Consider the following 23,712-nt stretch of genomic DNA (forward strand, 5'->3'; position numbering starts at 1 on the left):
GCGAAGTCATGATTTTCGCAAAAGAAACAAAAAGTGACTGGAACCCTCTGTGTTCTGGATGGATGGAACATAAAGTCCAAGAAATCCATTCCAGGGCTCCTAAGCATCAAGCGACAGCTGGTTTTCAAAAAGTCCACGAAGTCTATGGCGCACTCGCTGTTTGAATCACTTGTTCCATAGGTCTGTCGCAATCATGGTTCAATTTTGCCTTGGAAAAAAATATTCTCCAACTAGAAATGTTTTGATGTCCTTGGGTTGTGACAATTACATATCCAGCAAGGAAAGAGAACACATTAAGAGTCTCTGCCAGGTTGCTAGCATGTAGACACTGAACATTTTGCTTCTACATGTCGTCTATCATAGAATTCACCTTTTAATTTTTTAAAGAAATTATTCATGAGAATTTCACATGTATATTCAATGAAATATAATCATATTTGCTAATAATTTTCTTCAACCTTCCCCCAAATTTTCTTAACAATTTCCCCTCCTAACATCATAAATCCAGTCAGTTCCCCCTTACGTGTGTGGACAGGAGACCATTCACTGGACTATGGGAATGCTACAGTGACCATATCCATAAAGAAGAGTGATCGAGTCTGCCTTCCCCCAGGAACTACCAACTACCAGCACCTCCTCCTTTAAGGATGGGGCCTGGAGGTCATCTGCTGGGATTGTGGCAGGCATGAGCGTGTACAGGTAGCACCCCTGCTCAGTGGATTCATGGACACACTAGTGTCCAGAAGTGTCTTTGGGTGCTTTAACTATTGCTAATAAAATTAAACAAAGGTAAAGAATAAAGTCATTTAACAACTACTTATGCAAGGTTAAGTATAGCCATGTAAGAAACATCTCTGCTTCCTGGCTACAGAAGAGAGGAGGGAGACTGAGGTAATGACTTCACACATGAGCTTTCCTATGAACAAGGCCCCCAGAGAGGACTCTGCTACCAAGCACTGACTAATTAGACTAGCCACTCCCAAAACATTTGCATAAGTCTCTCACTGTGAGCCGTCCCCCCTGTACTCAGTAAGCCAGCCAACAACCCCTCTATAACAGACTGCAGCGGCTGGGGCAGGTTTCCCTTCTGCTGCACAGATAGGAATTCTTCTGGATAGGACTCCTTCTCACCACCGATGTATTCCCTCTGCGTTTAATATGTATGTACCTATGTCTCTGTCAAGGTCCTACCTGTGAGTTCCCTCCTTTTGTCTGTCTTGAGCCTGCTACTTCTACCACAAATTACATTACTGCTGCATGTCTTACTTGGAACCCACAGCTGCCCTACATGCCTTGTGCTCCGTTCCCACTCCGTCCTCTCTGACTACTCTCCACAGTGCTTACACAGCACTTTTCCTGGAGTCAGTGCTCCATCAACAGCAGTTGAACTCCTAACCTTTCAACTTAAGTCTGGAATATGTAAGAGGGTTGTCACTATGGGTAGGGGTGGGGCAAAGGAATGAATGTGGACATCTGGCATCTAAGTTCTGACACGCTTCTTTTGTCTATCAAATGGTTTAAAATCTGAAGCCCCCCTCTACTCTGTTTACTGTCATAAATCAACAGTAATGGTACAGGATCAGCCTCATACATTTCACATTTAGAAACTGTAGATAGAACATGTAAAACCCCAAGTCCTATTTGGTCAGCTTAATTTTCCTAGGGGTACATACTCCAAAGGGACTTTCTATTTTAGAACTACAGCATCACAATGCAAGTGGATAAATCTTTTATAAAATTTTATAAGATTTATCAGGTTTTTTTTCCTTTGTTGATACTACTTATTAAAATTCATGTCAGACATGCCATGGTTAATCACTGCCTATTCAAGCTTATTAATGATGTAACCATATAAATGTGTTAGTAAGCATGCTTGTCTATAGAGAAGGCAAACTATCCTAAGGAACGGTCCTCACCAACACAGATCACAACCAGGAATTATTTATTTATATATATATATATATGTATATATGTGTGTGTGTGTGTGTGTGTGTGTGTATATATGTTTGTGTGTGTATATATATATATAAAACATCTTTACATTCTCAGTACACAGCACATGTGTGGTGTACACAAGGTGCTGGGTGGAAGCCTACAGAATGAATGCCTCACTGTTAGTCTTGGACAGATAGAAGGACAACTCAAAGTTGAACATGTGCCTAAACTTGGCCCTCCACTTCCTTGGAGAGCTGTCTTTCCAGGCTTCCCAGAATCGAGTTCTTGTCATGATGGAGGCTGTTCAGTGGAGACTGTGGTTTGGAGATAAGGACAGGTAGAGAGTAGGGATCTGCAGGTACAGAAGCAATTGAAGACCCAGTCCCTGATGGCACTGGCTGAGTCCAGAGAAGACATTCAGTAGTGCTTACTGAAACACTTATGGTACTCCAAGGCTGATACACAGACTTCCATGCTGGAAGACTTGCTCTATTATCAGAAAATACCCCATGGCCTCATGACTATGGATCAAGAACCAATAATACTAGGATGTCTGCGATTATCTCCTGCATGCTACAGGGTACTTAGTGTCCAATCTTCGCAAATATTTTCATGATACCCTGGAAATGTATGTATGAAATGTAGTCATCATTCACACATTTGGTAAACACGTGTTTACCCCAGTTTGACTGTGCAAAGAGTTAGAGATCCAAAATAAAGAATGCAGAGTCTCCCTGGAACTATCAGCTACTGGGCCACATAAGGGTGCTTGGAAACAGAACAGAGCTGGCGACAGAATGTGTGCAAGAGCCCAAAGCAGCTCAGAAACACCAGGATTCCACCTGCTTCTCTCCATAGCGCCAGGCACACCTGGAGCTTATGCAGAGCGAGGTGTTCAAGCTTCTCGAGTTCCTAAATGCTTCAAGGCAAAGTCCCTAAACCCAAACGACCCAACTTACACAGTTTAATGGGCACAAACACATGCTATACCTGTACAGAGAATGCCATATGCTAAACATGCATATGCTGCCTTCTTATGGGAGAACTAGGGCACGCTGGAGGACTGCGCTGTCTGAGTAAGACTCTGACTTCTGTGGCTCTGCCGAACATGTCTGGAAAGGAGGCTGCCTGGTCGGCGGCACACAGGGGTGGAGAAGGGTAAGATGGGCCAGCACCGTCACATCACCACACATCAGCATGAGAGTATCTGAAACGCCACAGACACGTATCACCTCTTCCTAGAAACCTGTTCTTTTCTCTGCATATACCGACAGATGAAGTGATTCTAAAAACACTTCATTTTTTTAAAACTTTATTATTTTATTCATGAGCATATACTTGTATGTATGTCATATGTGTTGCATGCCATGTATGCATCTGCATGGTTATGTGAGTTGAAAGACAGATTATAGCAGTTGGTTCTTTGCTTACCGCATGTGGGATCCAGAGATTGGACTAAGGTTCTCATACTTAGTGCCAAGGGCCTTCACCTGAGTCATCTCACCTGGCCCCTAAAAATTAGTTTCTGAGGTCAAAGGCAAGAATTTTGCTCACACATACAAATGTCAACAAAACAAAACAAAACAAAAAGAGGAAACAAAACCAAACAAACAAAACCTGCAAAGCAACAGCTCATTCAGATGATATAATGGTCATTAATTTCTCCAGGTTCCTACCTAGGCCTGCAATCACATGCAGACTGTGGGTGTCCCGATGATCTATGCTGGTCCTGGACTGGTGGGGAGCTTGCATGGCTGCCTGCTTAGAGGGAAAGATAGAGAAACTGCACCCCTCGTCTCCCCACTAGTCATACCCTATCTGTGCAAGTCAAGGTTTGCATCAAAGCCACAAGCTGGGGGATGAGCAATTACACAGTATTCCAAAGGTTTCAACATGAGTCATAACCACGCCAGCTCACAGGCTCTCTCTGTGCCTTTAAAATCCTAAGACCCTAAAGTGTCCTTCTCGGAGAATATGCATGTGTGCACTGGGAGCCCGCAGAACCCAGAGGGAGGTGGTTTCATGTGTCAGAGTCTGTGAAACAGCCATTGTGGGACAGATGTACTAAGAGAGGAAATGAAAGCCTAACACTAAGTAAGTCCATGCAAACTTCAACGCTGATGGCGAAGAACAGTCTTTAAGTCCGTTACACAGGAAGAGAGCAATCTTTCATTAAATGTACATTCGCATCCTCGGCAGTGATGACAAGGGAACGCTTTCATTTTTAGGTTTTATAGATCATCTTTACAGCGTATACTTGCCTAATTATATTTGTAAAGCAAGAATGGGCTGGACTTCGTCCTTCCCTGTCAGAACCTGAAAGCTGCTACCTGTGAAAGAACCTGCCTCCAAAGGCTCGGAAACCCGATCTGCACCTACCAAGTTATCACATCGCTTCAGGTAACTCAGCCCACTCCTTCTTCCGTGGGAGACACAGGAAGATGCCAGAAAACAAGATCCGGCTCTCGAGGCCCTGGCAATCTGATGGGTAAAGTAACACTTCGGCTGGGGCTGCAGACAGCCCCGACCTCAGTTCACATAGCAGGGAACGTTATCAGGCCTGCTGTTGGGGACTTGTCAATTCAGTCTGGGACACACTCATACCAAGCCTCCCGGGGCTGCAACAGCCTTTGATTAGAAGAACTTTGATCACAAAGCACTCCACAGCAGAATACAGAGATCACATGAGTCACACACACACACACAAACCACACATGTGTGCGCGCACGTACACTCACACTCTTCAGGAACTAAATTTTCACATCCTGGATAAAATGTTATGGATTATAAAGTCAGCTTTTGAAACAGCCGGGGCCTAGCAAACACAGAAGTGGATGATCACAGTCAGCTATTGGATGGGTCACACAGCCCCTTATGGAGGAGCTAGAGAAATTACCCAAGGAGCTAAAGGGAACTGCAACCCTATAGGTGGAACAACAATATGAGCTAACCAGTACCCGGGAGCTCTTATCTTTAGCTGCATATGTATCAAAAGATGGCCTAGTCGGCCATCACTGCAAAGAGAGGCCCATTGGACTTGCAAACTTTATATGCCCCAGTACAGGGGAACGCCAAGGCCAAAAAGGGGGAGTGGGTGGGTAGGGGATTGGGGGGGTGGGTATGGGGAACCTTTGGGATAGCATTGAAAATGTAAATGAGGAAAATACCTAATTAAAAAAAAAAAGAAACAGCTGAATAATAATTTACATCAGTTTAACCCCTTTGGGGGGGGTTATGATTTAAGAAATGATACAGATAGACAAAAATAAATTCGTCAAATATTAGAAAACCCATAACTCGGTCAATATTGGCAGAATCACAGTTAATTGCATTTATTTTTCTAATTTGGACCTGAGATGTTCCCCTCCCAAAGGCCCACCCTTCACAACATTGTTTGCCAGTCTGTGGATGGCCAGGGAGTGGTGAAGCCTTTAAAGTGGGGCTACAAGAGGAAGAGAGGATATCCGCTGGGTATTTTCTCTTGAGAATGGTACAGCCTCCCTCCCCTGCAATACTTCCTCTGTTTTCTTCCATTCTCTTCTCCTCCCCACTCACTGCTTGCTGGTATCCGAAGGAGAGAAGCCTTGTTCTACCAGTGCTCCCAGCCTTGTTCTACCAGTGCTCCCAGCCTTGTTCTACCAGTGCTCCCAGCTTTGTTCTACCAGTGCTCCCAGCCTTGTTCTACCAGTGCTCCCAGCCTTGTTCTACTAGTGCTCCCAGCCTTGTTCTACCAGTGCTCCCAGTCTTGATCCACCCATGCTCCCAGCCTCGGTCTACCAGGGCTCCCAGTCTTGATCCACCCATGCTCCCAGCCTTGTTCTACCAGTGCTCCCAGCCTTGTTCTACCAGTGCTCCCAGCCTTGTTCTACCAGTGCTCCCAGTCTTGATCCACCCATGCTCCCAGCCTCGGTCTACCAGGGCTCCCAGCCTTCTTCTGCTTGTGTTCCCAGCCTGTGAGCTCTGCCTCAGCACAACCCATTGTGATAAAATCCACTGAAACCATGAGCCAAAAAAAAAAAAAAAAACCCAAAAACCCGTCTCCTAACCGGTCCTTCACCTCAGGTATTGTCACAGTCACAGAAAGCTTATATATAGAACAGCTTAGCTCAACACTGAAGTGGGACACAGAGCCCTCTTTTTATTCTTTTTATTCCTGAACTGAGTCTCTCTTTGCTTTATGGGAATATTGGTTATGTTTAAAGAATATGATTTCTTGTTCTCCCACATTTTCCAAATTAATCACCCCCAAATCCCCAACCCTCTTCAATTTACATTTCTTTTACTTTAGGAATAATTTTCTCTTGAAACAAAGCACCCTAGACGCCCCGCCGAACTGACTTCTCTTGATTTAGATTCAAGGTCAGGTGCAATAAACTGTGAAGTGATTCAGAACTTTCAAAATAAGTCCAATTTCCATCCAATATTTTGAAATTGAAGATTGCTTTAAAACAGTATATGTAAGTCACTGAAAAGATTGGTCTGCCACCAAATATCTAACAACATGCACAGCACTCAGGAGAAGTTTTACATGCCCAGAGATGGAGGACAGGAACTAGACACTAGTACACAGGTGGATTTTTTTTTTCTTTAGCTTCATGGTTGAATTCTACATGGAACTCAAGACAAGTCACATTTGGATGTTAAAGTACTTCATATGAAACCTGTCACAGGTCTTTGAGCCAACATCTCTCTACACCTAAGATGATGACCTCTGATCTGACAGTGCTCAATGACCAGGTTAGAGCCACAGGATACAGGCTTTACTCTGTAATCTTCCAAACAAGAAGTGACAGAAGAATGCTTCTCGCCTGCATAGGAATATTTGAAAAAGAAAACATCTTCCTTTAATGCTGCACTCTGCTAAGAAGCCAGGCAGGTAAGACAGCCCACACCTGACCCCCTAAGGAGGGCCTCTAGGTGCCTGCGGGGTATCTGGAATCCAGGAACAAGGTGGCCCTGAGATGTCACTCCTGCTCTGAGAACCTGAGCTGCAGAGGTATGCTGTCCTTGACCTGGGTCCTGAGGGATGCCAATCACTCACAGGGATGCCACCCAGGGCTTGATGTGGCATCTGAATGAGCAACCTGATGCTGGAGAAGACACTCCCCCCGAAGGCTAGGCAGGCCTTCTCCCCGTTCCCTGCTTGGTGGCCCGTCCTCTTTTCCTCCTCCCCCTCCTTCTCCTTCATACAATGCCTATATCCCTGCACACGCTGAGATTCTGACCAAAGATGATTTGGATTCAAAAGCTTTGTCTGATCATCCTACCTGTTACAGACATCCTTGGGAATTATGTGGATGCGTGAGGCGAAGGGCTTTTATTTCTTTAAAGAGGCAGCTTTAGTGTGCTAAAGCCAGCATCTAAAGCTAGTACATGGGGCTTATATAGAAGTTAGACGCCCCCCCAAACACATGGATGTACATACTTCCCAAAAACTATTCCATTTCTATGAGGCTCTAAGGAGGTCTGAGATCAAGCATTTTTTAAAGGTCACATTTATAATGACTCTCATAGTATCTTTGAGTATAGTTTAGAAATTTGGTTACACATTCACATACTAGTAACCACTACTTTAAGATTTAGAATTGAATTTCATATGGAAATAGGCTTAAAGTCACAGAGAAACAAACAAACAAAAAAAACCCAAAACATCTTAGTTTCTTTTGTTGTTGTTGTTTGTTTGTTTGCTTGCTGGTTCAGTTTCAAGCTGCTGAAAACCAGATATGGCTTTATTATGTCCCCAGGATCAGTTTGTATAATAAGAATATCAACGAAAAGGTGAGGCAGATGTAACAGGGCTCCTCCACCTCACTTTGCATTAGCTCGGCATTAGCTCTGGACATAATGAATCAAGACCAAGCGTTATCCTCCACCACTCCTTGACTAGCTACTGAGTTCATGCCATTTCCAGGCGAGGTGACTTACACACTCTGCCCACAGGCAGCTCTCAGCATCTGAACCCCACAGTGAAGTCAAAAGTAGGTTGTTCCCCCTTTAGAGAGAGAAGAAACATGGCCAGGAAAAGACCAGAGTTTTCTGTGGGAAGCTGGAAGAGGCCAGCCTGGAGAGCTGGTTGAGAGCTGGCGCATGTCGGTGGAGTCTCTTCTTTCATTCTTTAAATATGGCAGCCCCCTTTCCTGCATGCACAGCTTTCCAAGATCTTCCAACACCCCCCCCCCCAGTCAATGCCAGAAACCATGGATACTACCAGCTCTCTATGTACTTCATTTCTGCCTACACACAAACCCCTATGATAAAGTTTAATTTATAAATTAGGCACAGTAAGAGATTAACAACAATTACTAATGATAAAAGGGAACAATTATACCCATATGCTGTAATAAAAGTAATTTAAACTCATGAATAATTTATTTCTAGAATTCTCTATCCCGTGTTTTAGAGCCACGGCTGACTGTTGGGTAACTAAAACCGTGGAAAGTAAAACAAGAAGGCTCTAACGTATTTAAAATGATAGTTATTTATGGGCCCTGCTCAGAAGCAATTCACATCATGATGTTTAATCATCTGCTCTACTCTGTACCTTGGCATGGCTTTGAGTCAGTCTCCCCACCTCTACATGTCAAATACTATGGGTAGACAAGGGTCTAGCTCAGTGCTAGATCACTTTCAGTACCGGCAAGGGATCAGGAGTTGGTCCCTTGCCCCGTACAGATTATGCATATTTTTATTCCTTGATGTCATGCCACAGTCAGTGTACATTATGCTTGCTTTCTTCTTGAGAAAGAACCTATCAGAAGATTATTTCTTCCCCTTCTGTTTTCTGCTGAAAAAAGAAAACAAGGTTTGGAAACAGCATCCTCTAGTCACTCAAGGCACTACAGACACAGTCAGGAGGACTCCCACCACACATGTCTACTACACACTACACACACTATGTCACCACCATCCGAGTCTACGAAGGACCAGATCTCCAGTGCTGACTTGCCTTGCCCACTAGCCTGGATCTATGCTGTACCACCTTACAAATCCCATGCAACTCTGCCAATCCTGCCTGTCCATCCTGCCTGCCCAGTTCAGTCATGAATTGAGATGATAAAAACCGGTCTTGAGAATGTATTTGCCTGGCATTCACAAAATGAGCTTCAGTGGGGGTTCCAAACTCGAAATCAGATGACCCCGTCAGAGGTTCAAAAGGCCACTGAGACAGGGAGGCAGGTTAGCAGTTCCCACATGACCCCATGGAAACAGATGACTACAGCCAAGCACAGACTCTTAATGTGCTTTGTTCACTGTGCTCCAGAGATCCTGTGCTATTGCTGATCTAATGCTGGGCACAACCCCTTTGTTATCTGGTCCTTCCTGACCTAATGCCCTTTCATTACTGAGCTTGAATGTGTTCCTAGAAGTCACACAGCAATGAAGTAATTTCGGCAGAGGGGCAAAGTGGATTTGCTTGTCAGATAATAAATATCTATGTCCTTAATTAGAACAAATTTATGTTTCCAGAAAGGCTCAGGATGGAAGGAAAAAAGCGCCGTGGCTATCTGATCTGAGTACTTTCAGTAATGAACACTCCCTGAGCCCTCTTTCAGACAAATGCAACACTGTGAATATTAAGAACCTGGAGACTTTGCACTAAACAGACTTGAAAAGGAAGGTGTGGTTCTAAGTCAAGCATCTGAAAGGCTCATTGAAGTAGGAGGCTGGGTCACAACCAAGGACAGTGACTGGAAGTAATGAACAGAACAGACCAAGGACAGCTTCACCTCCGGGTCAATCTCCTCGGACATCACAACAGGGCCCTAGGTCCTCGTGGCCATCACTTGTCTTATCCCATGATCATGAAGCTTTGGAGGCATTCCCAGAAGCTCCAGGGTAACCAGTCACGTCTCAGGAATGGTTTAGAACAGGGAACTGCAAAAACCTTAACCACATAACACAGCCAGTGGTGATCTAGAAATTCACTCAAAGTCTCCCTGGCAGAAAGATGACAACTCTTTCTGGTTCCGTGACTCTTTCCACTCTGAGACTAGACAGTGCTTCTCAAATCAAGTGTGAGGTCTCTCTTAGACTAGTGCCATACAGTGTCTGGTCACATGGTCTTACATTTGGCACTAAGCTGTCAACCTCAAGTTTAGAAGAGACATGGATAAGAGATATGCATTTTCATACAGTTCTCATCATCAAACTCTCCAAGGAGAAGTATTCTCATGGTGGGGACCCAGCAGAGAAAGAGTTGTAGAAGTAATTGCTGCCTAAAGCAACAGGTGGCTTCCAGGGCCTCCATGACCTCCCCTCTGCACATGTCCCGAAGCAAATGTTCCAGTGTGACCGACCCCATGGGAGGAGAACAGAGTATGGAGAAGGAATAACCTGCCAATGCACACATGGGTGGAGTTAGGACAAAGGTCCTAGGAGCAGAAAGACGCTCTACTGGTCAGCTCTGCGAAGATGCTTCATCAACGAATGTGTCTACCTACAAGTGTCTGTCATTGCTGACTTATTTTTTTCAGTTAGTTTTGAATTCCTGAAGGGAGAAAGAAGTACGTTTCTGAGTCTCCAGAATACCTGGCCCCTCAATAACATAAAGAGGAAGCTCCAGTGACACTCAGCACTACCGTAAATAAACGCCACCCCTCCTGCCTGCACGGGCACCCTCTTCCCTCTGTAGAGAACCTGCCTCCCCGAATCTCTAAGCCTAGGAAGATCAGTCACCAATCAACGACCAGAGCATATCGGACATTTCTACAGTACCTTCTGAAGGATTCTCTCTTACGTTCCTTAGTCAAACTACTTATCTGTGGTCATTATTCTTATTCATTCATTGTACAAATATTTAATGAGCAGCCTTTAACTCTCAAGGGGAAAAAAGGCTATCACTTTGTTGAAGGCCTGTCTAGGAAATAATAAAGTTCTCAGAATACTAATGAAGTACCTTGCACTTTCCTGAGGAGACACAGTTTTGATACATGATTTGGAAACAGAGGGATTTTGAAGCTCCAGGGCCTCCGGAGATGGCAGGGCATGCATGCATGCAGTTGAGGACTGGTGACAGCCTTACATAGCATATGATGGCTGCAAACCTTTGATAGCTCTAGGAATCCACACATGTCCATACAGAAAGCCCTACGCTATACACTACCTCTGCTGTCTTAAACACACTGCCAAGTAGAATACATCTGTACGTGGGCCAGCTCACGAAAAGATGTTTGTAAGGGATCAGAGTGCTCAGAGACAGTAGGGGCTGGGAAAAAATACTACTCTAGCCACAAACCTCCAGAGTCCTAGTAACTTGCCATTTTTGGCCATGGGAGTTGCAAGAAGTATCACCCAGCGAAAGCAACAGGAAGAAAAAGAGGAGGTGGAAAGTAGGAATATGAATTCAGACAACAACAAAAACGTCACACTCTAAATCAGAGCAGAAACACTCACACTTGATGGTTGGTTATGGAGCTTGTGAAGAAACAACTGAAGAATAAGAAATAGATAAAGGGGTGGGGGTGGGGGAGTCATGACCAGCCTATTGTGGGCTTCCATTTGCTGTTTTCCTGGCCACTTCTTCCTTTCTGTTTTGTTTTAGAGCCTTTGGGGGAAGCAGATTCAGGTATAAACTGGGTATTAATTAGAGAACCTAAATTGGCCGCCATGGAAAGATTAGCAGAGCCATCCCTGTGGTGCTTGACTAATCTCTCCTTGGAAAGGGTCTCTCCTGTTGGCTAGGGCTCCCAGGAAGCCCACAGGATGGCACCAGCAGATTCATGAGCTGAGGACCATCACCTGGCCTGCTTTGAAGGTAGGGTTTGCCCTAGCAGGACCACCCAGGAAGTGAAGGAAAACAAGCCAGCTAAGTTTCAGGGAGATAAGCAGGAAGCGCAGAGGAGGCTTAGAGAACAAAGCGATCTCCTTATCTATCAAATCCACATTCGAGCCAACCCAGACTGGGAAGTGTGTGTGTGCTTACAGGGTTTATGGGCTGGAACCTCTTCAAGTTTTTGGAGGAAATCACACAGTGGTAAAGGAACAACGTGTGACTTCAAAATCCGTCCCAGGAAGGAAAGAAGATTAGCATTCACTGTGTTTGCTGGCTCTGGCTCTTAAGGAGAAATTCCTGGAGTTAGGACTCAGGATCCAGCATGTTAGACACACGTGACAGTTCAGAGAAGTGACAGCAGTATCAACAGGAGATGTCTTCCTCCAGGAATTGCTGGCATGCAACTCCTATCAGCCTCCTCCACTTCAGACATAACTACGGTACTGCCCTGATCGATGCCTGCACGGGACACTACAGTAAGTGTGTCCCCTGGGTGCACATATCTGAGGTTATTATTTATATTCAGTAAGAAAAGGACAATGTACTTTTTGAAGGACAGTCGTAAGATTGGTGTCCTGGGAGAGAAGAAAAAGAAGACATTCACAAGAGCCATCAGAGTCCACAGAAGAGCTGCATGAAGAGATTTTAATGAAAAAGGTCTGAGGAAAAGGTTGCACACCTCAAGGAACTAATGACTCACGAGTGTTGGTGGGCAGGGGATCCTGTTGGCTGGATCATCCAGACTTAGGTATATGTTTTAACTGTTTGAGGAGAGGAGTGCTCAGTCCAGATCTTACACACAGAAGCTCAGGGTTAGGGCTAGAGGAACAATTATCGCTCCCTTAGTAAGCAGTTACTAACGAACCACAGAAGACTCCTGCTTTGTCTTCAAGGAAACTACACAGGAAGACAGACTGTGAGGACCAAGTCAGATGAGGTATCTGCCTCTCTGATGCTAAGTACAGCAGTGAATGTAGAAGCTGATGTTGCAGAAACTTAGACAGCTACAGAGCAGTCACAGAGTTCATCCATGCTCACTGCTCAAAACATCGTAGGGCACATGGTACCTGTGGAGGGGACAGGATGGGGAGGAAGAGGGAGAGGAAGATGGGGCGGAGGACGGAAGAGGAAGAGGGAGAGGAAGAGAAAATAGCAGTTTATATGCCCACTTACTCTGGCCACATTTTCTAGTTCTTTACTGAACTACCAGTTTTGACATCTTTGTGCAAATATATATGTGTGTGTATATATATATATATATATACACATATATATATTTTAAGACGAGAGTAGTGTCAAAATCAGTAAGGATTTCAGTTGTGATCCACAAGGAGGATAAGTTTTATCTAATAAGTCAAAGGAATCAAAACAAAACAAACATAAAACAAGGCTGGGGTCTCCCAAGGAGGAAAGAATTCTGCCAAATGATACCTTTTAAATTGGTTTGTAACAGCAACTTTTCTTGGGTTGCCCAGCCTGCCAGCCTGCCCTGTGGATTATGAACTTCCTAGTCTCCATAGTTATGCATGCCAATCCAATAAAATCAACTGACTGATCAATCTAGTCCCTAATTTTACATATATAGTTCAAATGTTATGATTTTTGTAATTTTATCACCATGAAGGGTGTGTGATGAGAGGGAACAATATTTCCAAATATGCTGTTTGAGCCCCTTTTCTGGAGTGACAGTCCTATTAGGGAAGGCTCCAGATTACCTGGCAGAATGTCAGGAGGAGTTATTACTCTTTTTTTTTTAAAGATTTATTTATTTATTATATGTAAGTACACTGTAGCTGTCTTCAGACACTCCAGAAGAGGGCGTCAGATCTTGTTACAGATGGTTGTGAACCACCATGTGGTTGCTGGGATTTGAACTCTGGACCTTCGGAAGAACAGTCGGGTGCTCTTACCCACTGAGCCATCTCACCAGCCCGAGTTATTACTCTTAATCTGGCTTTCTCCATTCTAGCAGAACAGCTACACGTGCTCAGTGACCACACACTTAAGGAACACTCAGACTTTTGCTGATAGTGTAGGCCAAATGTCCTTATACCCAAATGAGCTAATCATGTAAATGAACAGAAGGATCCCATTCTTGAACTGAGGGGAGAAGGGCCCGTGCTGGTCTCCTTTTCTCTTTGTTCAGGAACAACTCAGAGTCTTTCCCACAGTACCGCTTGTTCACTTCAAATCGACCAGGGCATAAGAACGTATTTGTAAAGCTGAAACGCAACATACAAGTTAAGAAATTCACCTTCTACCCCTGCCGTCACCCAGGCTGTGCCTCTCAGGACACATAGACGTGAGCACCGCCTTCCTCGCGGTTCTCCAAGATGAACACCTTGAACTCTTTGTTCAAACTGTGCTTCTGGAAACATCTGACGTGGGGCTGCTCTTGCTGGATGAATGAGATGCTTTAAACGTGAGGGGCGAAAGCTGTGCTTCTCTCCTTGTCTGTTTATGGCACTAATAAGAACCACTTTGCAGTTGTCAGTTTCCTATTGGGATAATACTAAGGTTTTAAGAGTCCATAAAAGCTTTATATTTGAGTCTTGTTCCTAAATGATGACTCTAGTTCTGCCGGGGCCCATAGAGTTGAGATTATAGCCAGATGTGTGGCACCATATTGAGTGAAAAACTAATTTCAGAGAATTCTCCTTGACAAATGAGAAGGCCTTAGGTTTCTCTGCCCGACAACTGCACACATCACATGTGCTAAGTCAGGTAACCTAGATTCTCCAGAGCTTCTCCACACTTGCATGGATGACAATATCTGGTGTGTGTGTGTGTGTGTGTGTGTGTGTGTGTGTGTGTGTGTGTGTGTACTGTTACATTTAGTCCACTCACCTCTGTGATCATCTCTGTGATCAGAAAGCATTTTAACCACACCCAGTGATGATTACCCTTTGAGATAAATAATTTTTTTTTCCAAATTACTATCATCATGCCAAAAAAGCATCACCGGTACCACATCCCTCCTTATAAGGCCCAGGGATAACCAGACAACCTTTGACAGTTACACAGTTTGCCACCTTGTCCTGTATTTCTAAGTGCTTGCTAAGGAGCCTGCTTCGAGCCAATTATTACAGATATAAAGCTTAGCTGGCTGGTCAGTTCCCACCATGAAGCAGGAGAAGGCCTCCTTGGGAAGAAGCAGAGTGCATGCCATGTTTACTTTAGGACACCATTCTCCCACCACGCAGATGTCTACTGAGTACCTACTGCAGGCTGGCCTCTCTTCTGGGATGCAATGACGGCTTTATGGTCTAGATAGCAAGGAGGGGAAAAAGCAATGAACAAGAACCTTCTGAAGCAAGGGTGAGGTCAATCATGAGTTACTGTTGGGATTATTTTAGATCTGATGACTCAAATGTGACATCTGAACTCAGGGCCTACATTAAACAGGGAAAGCAAGTCCACAAAGACCTTGGAGAAGAATGTTCACAGAAGAAAAGACAGTGCAAAGGTTCCAAGGAACATGGAAGCTGAGAATAATGTCAATGACTTACATAAGTGGCCTCCTGGCCTTGACGGGGAGGACATCAAGAAAAGTTGCTTGAGTGGGTGGGCTTGCAGTCCACTGCTTCTCTTCCTTCCCGGCCCCACATTCCCAGCAAGGGAGGCACACAGCTGACACCCACCCATCTGGCTTCCCAGAAGGCTCTGAGACAGAGCTCTCTAAACCCCCTTCCCAGTCATTTCTTTCCCTGAGAAATAACCAGGAGAGGAACAGGGGGAAAACTCAGAAGAGACTCTTCTGTTTCCTTCTGTATTCTAGAAAGACAGATCTTCTTGACAGCTCAGCCATTACAGCTGCCAGGCTAAGCCTACCCTGCTCCTAGCATATTGGCCACATAAGGATCAGTACACATCAAGCTCAAAGGACCAAGACCACATCCACTGCTGACTTAGGTCTTCAAGGACCTCCAGAGACCCATAGTTATGGCTCATGGAAACCTACTAAAGGTGGAAATCTCACAAGGTAAGGGTGGCAGGGAAGGTCTTTGATCACGTGTATTCTCAACTGGGATCAGGGAGCCCAGTCCTTTAGTCTCTCTTGTTCCCATGCCCTAGCCATAGGAGAACAGTTTCTCTCAGCACAGACCAAAGTCAACAGGGCCAATCAATTGCAGACTGAGACCTGCACAGATTAATCTAAAATGCAGCTTCTCTGTTCACAAGTTGTCTCGGTTATTTGTTATCACGTCAGAAAGCTGGCCAAGATCCTTACTTCTTATCTTATTCAGGGTCTCTGCTGCTACAGTAAAACACTGTGAGCAAAAGACACTTGCAGGGTGGGAGAGTATTTCATCTTACAGCTTGTAGTCCATCATCCAGGGAAGTCAGAGCAGGAACTCTGAAGGCCTAAGCTATGGAGAGGTGCTGCTTGCGGACTCCCTGGCTCCAGGTTTGCTAGCCTGCTTTCTTGAGGTACTCAGGACCACTGCCTAGAGATGGCCACACACGCAATGGCCTGGGCCAAACCATGTAAATCACTCATAAAGAAAATGCACAATAGACACTATAGCCAGTCTTGGGGAAGTATTTTTTCAACTGAGGATCCCTCTCCCCAAAGGACTCTAGTGGGTGCCAAATTGACCATATGCTAAGCCAGTGCAGAAGAGAAAGGATCCCAGGACATCCAAGCTGCAGAAAGTAGAAATTATGAGAAACCAACGGGATCCACCCATATTCTAGATCCTCACACTATTGCTGGGTGTGGCCAGTGACACGAATGAGCACCTGACAGAGTGCCCATCCTCCTTTAACAGCTCCATGACAAACATCCAGAGATAATGGCGTTCCTATGTCTGGATTTAGTCCTCAGTGTTTAGCCATTTAGAAGACTAAAACCATAAACCCACTACTGTGGATATTCTTAAAATACATGTTCATAAAATACATATATAAAGGAATAGGGTTTAAATGGAATTACCATAAACAGTGAAGAAGCAATATCCCAACTGAATTTTGTATGTTAACAAATAAAATCTTCAGTACCTTTAGAATCATTAACCTGGCCACCCCTAATTCATCAAATACGACAGGTTACTGGAGAAGACTAGCATGCTGGTCCAATCTGTTCAGCTAGCAGAGTGAGGATCTGAGGTTTGAGCACCTTGGTGAACCTCCCTGGTTCCTATAACTGTTTCTTCCCTGTGCCAACATCAGGTGGCAAGCATCCCAGGGCCCCTCTCCTCCTCTCTGTGAGGCCAGGAACACATCCCTGTAGAAGTGTTTCAGATTTTCTACTCACTTAGAGTTGGCCTTCTGCTACACCTCAGGGAAAATGATCCGGTTGAGACAAGAACTCTTCCCCCCTAAGGCCTCCCACAGACCCTCTGGGCTTTGTAGATGGCTCAGCTCTGAACCCCGGTGTAAACAGCCATTAGAGAAGCCATCCTTCTCCACAGGAAGCCAAGCTCCTGAAGATGCTTTGTGTCCAAAGGCAGAGGCTGCCCACATAAACTTCACTGATACAAGGAGCTTCTCTGAAATGGTGTGAATTGTATGGCAGAGGGATGTGCCACACACCAGCATACCTCTAAACACACGTGCTGAAGGAGTTCTATAAATGACTAGGTATGTGCAAAGCCAACTGACTAAACTCAGACATGTAGAAAGTCTTTGGTTCCCTTTCATGATATTCTGAACATTTAACAAAATCTCTAGCATATGAAACCTGGGCCCTTGGTGAAGTCTCCCCCACAGCCTACCTACCAAATCCATCTTACTCAGGGTCACAGCCCCTGCCAGAAGGTTAGATTTAACTCTAATGGGAAGCAATTGCATAGAAAGGTATTTAACATACCCCTGAAAGGTATTTTATTGTACAATGTTTCTTCTGAGATCCTTGAAAGCCAGGGGGAAAACTGGGAGAAGTATGTGAAAGTGTATGTCTACTTGGTCTGAATGTTCTAGACACTCAGAGGCATCTCTACAAGCCTCCCACCATTCTTAGAAGGATGCTTGAGACACCAAATAACATAAGGACGTGTCCTTTTACATCACCATGCAATAACCATGCTGAGATCTCTGCATTCTCCTTAGATATTTATAAAACCATTTCTCTTATATTTTCCCTAGCCATTAGAAAAACAACAACAACAACAAAAACCCTAGAAAGCATATAGCATTAACAATATGATGTATAAGAGACAGGCAACATGTTACTAATGAAGTGACTTCTACTATCTCCTAACCACATGCGCGACCCCCTCTGCTGAGCCTGGACAGATATCATCGTCCCACGGAAGCATGAGCCATCATAACCTAACAGCAAATTATGTGAGCTGTGACTTTACTCCTGCCTCTGTCAAGGATTTCTGCATTCGAAATTAAATGTCTGGTGTCTGTCTGGGGCCCTTTCTAACCCATCAAAGGGGTGAAAACTAGTTAAAGAAAATGGATAAAATGAGGTGAATACATAAAAAGAGATTCCAGGAGAGGAAAAATGGAAACATGGCATTGTGTCACTGAATAAATATGCTTTGGCGAAAGGGACATAAAGTCACTGAACCCTGTATGCCAGAGACTGGGGAGAGGGAGACAAATGTTTGGTCTTTGAATGAAGGAGGACAGTAGTTCTAAGAACAATGAAAGTAACATAACACTGGCTTAATAAAGATATAATATGATTGTTTTTTTTTGAACTACCAACAAGTTGTCCTATCCATAAAATCATCTCTCCTTATACTCTCAAGAAGGATATACAGAATTGGTCCAAACCCATAGATGGAGATATACCCATCAAGTTAGAAGGGTATTTGCATGATACATAATTAAAATAGAAGAATCAAACTTACAAACAAATATGATGATTTAACGCTTGTTTAATTTATGTTTCTAGTCTTCATGGTAATGTGACAAGCTCACAAAATCTTTAAAACACAAGCTCTCTCTACACTAAATGAAGTCCAATTTGGAGACGGAAAACCCATACTCAAGTAATGTGCATATAAACACAAATCTGTTGTTTCTTATCATGTGGTCAGGCAAAACTACTGCACCCAGAGCCCCAGCTTCCATATTGAACAGTGAGAAAAACTGATGTTAGAATTTTAAGGAGAATTTGCTTATTATATAGTTTAACATTCCCATGTTCTGATTGCGATTATGCACTCGTCCTTACACAAGTGATAATTATCCTCAAAGTGGTTTTCACACAAAAATTACATGGCTGTGCTTGAGAGTATTGCCCAACTGCAACTCTCTAAGAGGTGTTGACAATGGCCAAGCAGTGAAAGGCAAACAGCAGAAAGACATAAAACAAATACCCGCAGGAAGGGAAAGCGTGGTAGAGACCAATTCATAATCGGTCAGTTGGTTGATTAGGAGGCACGGCTACGTAATAGTGACTTTTGATAGTCGCTGCAAGCCTAGAACTGACAGGATTCCCAGAGTAACAGAAGAGCATGAAATACCATGCTAACTGGTGTTGTCCACATAGGAGGATGTATGGGGTTGGTCAACTTGATCTTCACTCCAAACCCCTCATATCCACCTTGAAGATAACCTGCCTGTTGCCTGTTTTGCACTGCCCCGCCCCGCTTTTTCTCCTCTCACCATTTTCTTGCCCCATACACTAGTGTTTTTTTTTTTTTTTGATTTTTAAAGGAAAATAGGCGGTTTTTTTTTTAATGTGGGTACTACACAAAGTAGATTTTTTTTCCCAGTCATGAACACAAACAAGCCCCGAACTTCAAAGAGTGAATTCTACTAACAGAGCTAGCATTGTTTGTTTGACATACATTTTGCATTATATACATTTAGGGCAATTCAGAACATGATATAAGACAAATGCATTCCATAAACAATTTGCAATTCGGATAATGATAGAGAAAAGACACTGCTGGGTTGGGTGAATGGTTCAGAGGGTAAAGTGCTTGCTCACAAGCTGGCAACCTGACAGAGGTCTTTAAAACCCACAGTGGAAGAAGAGAGCTGAATCCTGGCAGTTGTCCTCTGACTGGCACATGCCTCATGACATGCATGCAACCCACACTCTATACTACATAGACACATACACACATGTACACACACAGACATACTACATATGCACACACACACATATACACAAAGACACCACAGATAGAGACAACACAGAAAAAGAGACACACACACAGGGACAAAACACATAATCATAATAGCAGTAAATAGTTAACAACATGGAAAGATTTTAAAAGGAGGTATTATTTACACTACTCTGTCTTGAGTTACACTTCTTCTGATACACAAGTATAAAAAGAAGAGGTTCAATATTGCTTTCCAATAAATGGTGACACCAATCCACCAGACCTGGAATTTCATGGAAGTGTTAAAAAGGCAATAGTGTAACACACAATACAATGTCAAGATTTTCAGCATTTAGAAATGTTTCAATTGTCACCATGGTGATGTAATAAAATGAGGGCAATAAAATATAATTAAACATTAATTACAGAAACTATCAAAAATAATTGACTTGTACAAAGCTCAGTACTCCTGTTAAAAAAGAAGCTGATGGATAATAAAATATATATCCCATCCTTTAGACATAATTATTCCAAGGCAGCAATTAAATTTATAGAAAATTGTTCAGTTTCTTCTGGATGCTTCACTGCTGTGAACTCAATGGTATTTTCAGAGAATTATACTTGTTTGACATCCTAACTGGAGGCATAGCCATAAACTCAAGTATGTGTTTTATAAATATAAATAGCTTTTTAAAAAGCCTCCTCTTAAGACTACTCTGCATTTGTTGTATTTCTGGTTCCCACAGGAAAGACTTCTGCTTTGGTTAAGAAATGCCTAAGTCCCCTATATCCATTTCTGAGCACATTTTAATAGTAAGAGAAAACAATTTTAATATAAAAATAATGTTCTGCAGAGCAAATGGAAGAGTATTTTTATTAATAATTATCATTCCAAGATTTTTACACCAGTCTGTTTCTTTAACATTTATGGAAGCAGGACTGGGTCATAAAATCATTCCACAGTCCTTATGGGAAGCATTAAGGTTTTTAAAGGGCATAAAAATCACCCCATTTGGACTTTTTTTTTTTAAAAAGCAGAGTCCAGAGAATCCTCTACATATAGGGAGTCATGAACATAAACTTTGGAGCACTGCTGCCTGAAGTGGGGGGAGACTATACATACCAGATAACTTGCTATCAAAAGTTTTAGCCAGTGGAAAATGAAAGTTTCAAGCAAAATAAATGTAAGAACATCAATTGCAAACAAAAAAGACAAGACTCATACAACGGGTTTATGTGCATACAAAGAACAGCCCTTAAAAACCACTTGCATTTCATTTTTTCCTCTATTTACATTTTTGTGCTTAAAAGTTGTTTGCAGGTTGGGAGGTCATGCTTTCAATGCCTGCTGGTGCACCCTAGTTCTGGAGAGCCCTCTTAGCCCCAAGAGTAGACCCTGGTTGCTGTAAAGCCACATGGGGTACAGCAGAGGCTGGTGGGGATTCTGATGTAATGCTTTGAGAGGTGGGGCTTCAAGATGGTAAGGATGAAGATGCTGCAGGCACCGGAGAGCATCCTTGCTGAGCACTACCGGAACCTACAGAAGAAGCCATCCTATCTGGCCCTCATCAGCTACATAAGCTCTGGGTCTATGGTGGCCATGGTCTGAGAAGTGTACAATATGCCCACATCTCAAGGGCTATGATAGAACACACTGACTCAGCAGTGGTAGCCCCTGGGACAATCAGGGGCAACTTCAGTGTTCACATCAGCAGGAATGTCATCCATGCTAGCAGAGGGAGAGCCAGCTGTGGTTTCAGGGCAGTGAACCCTTGAACTAAGCAAACAGTGGTCACCATAGCAGCTGCTACCCAGCCTGAGGGTTTGAACTACACTCAGCACATCAGGGTCCACCCATGACCAACTACCTCTGTCAACAAGAACTTAAGCCCACACCCATCCCGTCTCCCCAAGCCAGTCCCAGCTCACCCTTTGTCCAACTTCAGTCCCAGGGAGTCTAGGCTTCAACTTTGTGTGCCTTTTTGTATCCTAAGTCAGCACAATATTAGACCATATCCTTGTGTACCAAAGTGCCAGACACTTTTGCGGCATTGTCAAAGGTGACTTCGCCTACCTCAATGGAGAGACATTAAAATCATATGTTAAAAAAACAAAACAAAACAAAAAAGCTGTTTGTGAGGGGTTTATTTTACTAGATATGTTCATTATACAAAATGATGGATATCACCATATCCCCACAGGTTCATGTCATGTACTTTTTCATATTCATATGACCCTCCCCTCTCTTGTTACCCCTCCCACTGGGCTCCTTCCTCCCCCTAGACAAACAGTACCTCTTCGTGTGTGTGTGTGTGTGTGTGTGTGTGTGTGTGTGTGTGTGTGCTCAAGTGTGTAAAAATCTAGTTCATCATATTAAAGAAAGCATACAACACCTGTCTCAAAATACATTTTAAAAATACATTATTTTAATCCAAAGATACCTCCAACACAGTGAGAGGGGCAGCCAATTATGGAAAGAATCAACCTATGAATGTCTGTCAGGGAGAACTGAAGGGAGAGAGACAGGACAAAGGAAAGAGAAAATGCTAGCAAACACCAAGGCCGTCCTTTGTTGATGGAGGGGGAGCAATGAATAATGTTTCCTGAGACAGAGCTTGGCAGGTAGAAGACATGAGCCACCATAGGAAGCACCACTAACTGGGGCAGCTCTGTGACTGCACAGACACTCAGCAGAAGCCCACTGACAGGAAACCCGCTGTCTCCTAGCTCAAAGCAAACTGCAGTTTGAGCATCTGATTTGAACCGGTGCAAGTTCCCTTGGCCTGTAAAAGCTTTGCTCTTACATTAGAGGTAATGCAAATGACCTGGCAACAGTCCTTGAATGTGCCAGATTCTGACAACTCAAGATTAGAAGACTGAGGAGATTCCAGAGGCCCAGGCCCTCATCATCCATCTAGGTGCCTGACAGCACATCCAGCATCCTGAGGAAGAGGCCGTGCGTGCGTGCGTGCGTTATTCCTGTAGTGCGGCCGGTCCGTCAAAGGCAAGCTCAGCAAGGGGTTTCTGAGTGGGTCAGGAGACTGAAAAGGAAGCAAGAAACTCCCAGATAGTACAAAGCTCAGCACTGCTGCCTTGTCTGGAAGAGTGTGAGTTGTACACCTTAAGAATTCAATGGAAAAGAGGCCAACAGCAAACCGAAATATTCTAAGTACCTACTCACACACATAGAGGATAGCAGAAACATTAAGAATGGTACCCAATAAATACCAGGGCCCAGCTAGTGCCTGGACCTAAGGACCACACGCATGGACTTGCACATGTAATTGGAACAGGAGTCTATATCACAACCATTACGTACAGAGATACTTTCCTAATCATGTGGTGGGGACACAGGTTACATGTCATTATTCATATGAATTATATACTTTTATGCATTATAAAGCAGGAAGCAAGACCTCTCCTCCCAAATGTGGAAAGGTATTTGCATTATTTTTAGACAAATTTTCATTTCTTTACAAATAAGGAAAGATAGCTATCACTAGGTTGCACATGAAACAGGTAGAAGGTCAAGGGAGTGATCCAGCCTGATGTTTCTCTCCCACTCACCTCCACTGATGGCCAAATGAGGAAGTCTATGTATGTGGGAAATGCGTCAGCTCGGGAAGCTCTCGGGGCAGACTAAGACACACTCATGTTTTCAGAGGACCAAACTGACCTCACAGGTTAGAAAGATCTTGTGGCCAGTGAATTGTCAGGCCATCAAGATTTGTGGTAGATCAAAGTCGCCCAAACCACTGTGTGGGACAAGAGGCCATCCCTGTTCTGGTGGGCATTCTGATGACAGGCAGAGCGTGTGTTTCTGTAAGAAGGACAGTGGCCTCTGAACAAGCAGAAACCCTGCCAGGGACACTCAGCACTGAGCCACCTCAGCTCCGTCAAAACGAGGAGACTCAGATGGCTGTGTGGTTCCTCTCCCAAATGAGGGCCATGGCTGCTGTGCAGTCCCCTGCCTCTGTCAGAAAGGATATT

General features: G+C 43.9%; 1 protein-coding gene and 1 pseudogene across 7 annotated transcripts in view; one reads left to right on the top strand and one right to left on the bottom strand.

The window, feature by feature from the left end:
• Aff3 (AF4/FMR2 family, member 3) overlaps window positions 1–23,712 on the bottom strand; it is a 454,786-nt gene that overhangs the window by 291,118 nt on the left and 139,956 nt on the right. The gene's annotated exons all lie outside the window — the stretch shown is intronic.
• On the top strand, window positions 21,044–21,824 carry Gm34727 (predicted gene, 34727; annotated as a pseudogene).

This window comes from Mus musculus, chromosome 1 (genome assembly GCF_000001635.26).
Source record: "Mus musculus strain C57BL/6J chromosome 1, GRCm38.p6 C57BL/6J".
NCBI lineage: Eukaryota > Metazoa > Chordata > Mammalia > Rodentia > Muridae > Mus > Mus musculus.